Source organism: Erigeron canadensis, chromosome 1, assembly GCF_010389155.1.
Source record: "Erigeron canadensis isolate Cc75 chromosome 1, C_canadensis_v1, whole genome shotgun sequence".
NCBI classification, from domain to species: Eukaryota; Viridiplantae; Streptophyta; class Magnoliopsida; order Asterales; family Asteraceae; genus Erigeron; species Erigeron canadensis.
Genome location: NC_057761.1, coordinates 491,509 through 496,730, shown reverse-complemented (window position 1 = coordinate 496,730; position 5,222 = coordinate 491,509).

Here is a 5,222-nt window from a genome sequence, read left to right as displayed (position 1 = left end):
ATTAGATATTCATACATTGAATTCATAAAAGCTTATAATTTTGAAGATATACGGTTTTAAGTGTTATACTTTGCAAGTTGTAGTACAATAATCATAGGTTCGTCATTGTCATTATTCACTAAGACAGAATTGTTTCTCATATTCATTCCACAAGGTACATATTATAATTATCTTTTTATTATAGAACTTTTTGAAACCAGTTGTACTCATAATGTGATATTATTATGAAAAATAATTTAGAATTAAAATATAAACATACTTGTGATCCTATACTTGACATTCAAGTATATATATTTGATCATGATTCGGACTCATAACACGCATATGTTTATTTTTAATCACCTGTCCTATGATAATTTATTAACAATTGTGATTGTTTTCATATTTTTTGATAACAATTAGGACTCTTGATTTGAGGGACAAATGTAATTTTAAACATTAATACGCAAAACTAATATTTAAAAAAGGTGAAAATATATTATGTACCTTTTTTATTGAGAGATATAATGAATCTTGAATGAAGTTCATATTGATTTGAATTTAGTAATCAAGTAACCTTCTATTGTAAATTGTGTTTTGTTTTGTGATTATCCCATGTTATGTGATTCCTATTGAGTTTAAGTTTTGAAATAATTTTTTGTACAAAATATTTAATATGTTGAAATTTTTTAACTAATTAAATGACTGTTGAATTTTTTTTAACTAATTAAATGACTGTAAATTCTAATAAAAATTATTTCAAGTTGATGTTAAAAATAAATATAAATTAAATATTCAGGGTTAAAAAATATAAATTATTGATGGAAAACAAAAAATTATAAATTAATTAGACTTTTTCTACAAAATAATATAAATACTAATATTATAATATTTTTGGATAATGATTATTAGGATTTTTAAAATATAGTTAATCTAAATGATGACATAAGCGATAGTCAATTTTATGAAATTGAGCGATTTGATTGGTTAATAAATAATAGTGAGTGATTGAAATGCTTTGAAAGTAATAAGAATGGGTATGTTTAGATTGTTGTATTTTGAAATGGTAGTGTAATGGGGTATAAATAGGAGGTTGAAATTTAAAAAAAAAAATAACTAAAAATCAACAACATAGCCGTTTCTATGGATTTTGAATACAAAATTCGTTTGTTTTTTAATTTAGTAATGGATGCCTCACAGAACATACCCTATACCACCACAAGTCGCACGTCTAAGAAAGGAATAAACCACCGGGACGCGATGGAAGACGCAACCGTGCTTATCGCGTCTCTCCTCGGCTGCACGTCGGACGCCGGGAGACGCGGCTATAAGCACCGGCCTAATATACTATACTTTTGTTTCATTTTATTTTATGATTTTTTTTTTTATTTTTACAAAATTAGACATAATATACATTTTCCTCCAAACTAATTTCTAAACTGGTAATTGTACGGATGAGGTTTCTCATACCCAATTTCTTGGGAATGATAGATTTATTTTGACTCAAATGTACACAAGGTTTAACCATAATATTTTTGTGATCGTTTAATTTTTTTTTTCATCCAAAATGTTTATGAAAAAAAGGTTTAAAATACGTAATTTCCACTGAGAAAATAACATATGCGACCCATAAAATTTTTAACAAAATGATCGACAACATATCTTAAGCTGTTAGAAAACACAAATGAAGTTTTTATCGTACTAAAAACAAACCCCTAGTTTGCCTAGCACACTCCGTAAGAAAATAAGATGTCAAGAAACGAAAAAACGCTTATCTGTGGATGTGTAATTCTTAGGGGTGCTTGGTTGGAGTATTATGGGGTAACGAATGGGAAAATCAATGATTAATCATGCTTGATTATTGGTAATTAATCATTAATCAATAATGGGTAGTGGAGTATTACTTAGTAAATTGGAGAGAATATTAATGATAAACCCAGTTGATTCCTCACCACCACCATCAGTCACAACCACAATCTATCTGTCACAACCACAATTGCCACTACCACCATCATCTGACCACTACCACCACCACCATCATATGCCGCCACCACATCCACCACCTCCCGTTACTACTACCACCTCTTATTGTCGCTACCACCACCACTACCACATGTGACCACCTGGTGTCACCACCACCTGCCACCACCTATCGTTCACCATCACCACCAACACCTATTACCACTACATGCCACATACCGCCACCACCGCCAACACTTATCACCACATGTCGCCGCCATCACTACTCATCACCTTCTGCTGCCACCATTAACACCTATCACCACCACTACCTACACCCGCCACCAATAGTCACCACCATCCGCCACCATCACCATCCGTCGTCGTCACCACCACCACCACCTGCTGCCGCCACCACGAGTCACAATATGCCATCACCATTACCATCACCACCACCTATCACCACCACCGGTACCTGTCACCACTTGCCGCCACCGATGTCACCACAACATGTTCTACTACTTGCCACCGCCATAACCACTACATGTTCTACTGAGGTCGCAACTGTCACCTGTTCTAATACCACCACCACCTATTCTAGTGCCACCACCATCACCAACTCCAACTACCACCATCACCACCACTTTTTTACATAATAAATGTTTGCTAACAATATCTCTTATATATATATATATATATATTAAAAGAGAACCCTTAAATTGATTGCAAGCAATCCAAAAAACGCTTTTTTAAGTACGATCAAACGAAATTTTACAAAAAATCATGTCCAATATTTTAATAACAAAGAAATATGAGAAACGCTCTTTTAAACGAATATTTTTTTTTAACTCCGATCCATATTTTAATAAGAGTTCTTATTTACAAGTTTACAAATTCTTGATTTTTTAATATGATGATTATGATCCATCATTCACATTCTAATTAGAGTTTTTCTTTACAAGATGATTAAAATTCAAGATAAATTTAAAATACAAGATATATATAATTATCAAAGAAAATACTTTTCATCATTGCGGTATATTTGCTCCGATGATTAACAAATATATATTTACTTTCTAATAATAAATACAAGATATTTACAAAATTTTTATAGGTACGTTATATATATACTTGAAGGTAATCAAAAGAAAAAAACAATGCCTGATTTGTAATAATTTCAAACCAATGAAGATGTAGAAATGTATTTATTTTTTATTTTTTCAGTTTTTATACTTTTAATGTTTTTTTCCATTATGTCAGTTTTTTATACGTATAAATGTACTCTTTTATATAATTCTCCTACGTTTCATGCGGGTTATAATCTAGTTTCTTATCAAAGGACCACCCCTTTAAATCTATATCTATCTATCTATTATATTATAAAGCAAATAAGGTTTCAACTTTCAACTTTCAATTTAAATAATGTACACATGATAATGCAAGATGTAATATACAAGTTTTTTATTTAACATTTTCTTTATTTTTAAAATTTGATTTGTCATGTGTATGAACTACCAAACTAGTATATAACTATACTAAGTTTTTTATTTAACATTTTCTTTATTTTTAAAATTTGATTTGTCATGTGTACGAACTACCAAACTAGTATATATATATATATATATATATATCAACTTTCTTATTTTAAACTAGTTATAATATCTATCTAATAACAAAATATCTACAATATCATCCAGTCTTGATTTAACTTTGCATTCAGTTTATACATTTGAATATCTCAATTTTTTTATAATATTTTTTTACATTTTAACGGATAAAATCTTTTTTTATTCTATATACTAATTTTATATTGATATTATTGTAAAACCCATGTATTTGGTCATTATTAAGATAACTATGTGAGACAACTAAATCGGATAAATATACATAATCCTAGATATGTCGAAACCTTTAACGAGGCTAAAACTCTAACTTTTTCCGCAAAATAAACCTCTCCTATAAAGGAGAGGTCATCTTCATTCAATAGGCGCGATCACAATCAGACATATAATACACACAACTCTAATTGGTGTCAAACTACCTTCGAGAAATCGCTAATCAACCCTAAAACACAAATACACAATCATCTCATCATATAATATATTTGTATCTGAAATGAGTGAGTTTATAAGCAAAGTTATTTAACATTATTCTAAGTTCTTGCTAGAATTATACTTAACTCGAAAATTTGTTATTTTGAATTTCAAAAATTCTTGGTTATATAATGACGAGATTTCGAGGCTGTCCATTCGTCTAGGTTTTGTCTATAAGGTTTTAAAAAATTTTTGTTGTTGAAAATCCAGAGTCCAGGACCTATTGGACCAGGTGGTGAAGCCCACATTTATATTGATAGATGGTGGATAAGGCCTCATCAACTATACAGATCAAACTAGGTTTGGATTGGACTGGAATACTGGATGGAGTTGGGCTAAATCAATATCTTGTTAACGAGTTTATCATCAACTCAAAATGACAAAATGGTGGATTTTTTTTATTCTTTTTGGTTCCTTCCCAGAAGTGATGCTATGGATTAACTCTTTATATCGATATTGAATCAGTTTACATATAGAATCTTTTTATATTCTTCACGTTTTAGTAATAAATTTAAGTATCTTTTAATTGAACGCATAAGAATGTTTTGTTAGGTACCAAATAAACCCGAGGTATCTTCTAAATCCACTATGTGGGCCTTGGGGTGAGTTTACCCAAAATCTCAGGTTCGAGTATCGGGGTTTTCATCTCAAAGGACTTGGAATTCTTCCTAAGGAGGGGGTTGAAGGTCCAGAAAACCTCTGGTTAAAATTCCTTTGAACACGTTTGAATCGAAACTTACTTTAAAAAAAAAAAAATTTACCAAATAAATTAGATTAATATGAAATATTGCATCATAAATATTGAAAATTTTATTTTAATGTGGCCCATGAGAAATCTAATCCTCATGCAATAAATAGCATGGATACCCAATGGAAGTGGGTTTATATGTAAATTAAGTTTATAGTAATATATTTGTTTTCCTAGAAAAAAATTCACATAAGAAGAATAAAGACTAGAATGTGAAAATGACTTAGAATAAATAACTATCATCCAGGAAGAGATGATGAAGTTATTGATTCCCAATGGTCCTTGGTGTTTAAGTAATTAACAAACCATTTGCCCCTCGACCTTTTTTGCTTTGAATCTCATTCCTTTATAATGGCTGGGTGACACATTGAGATCATCATGTTGTTCCTATCTATCTATCTATCTATCTATATATATATATATATAGGCTTTTAAAATTGTAT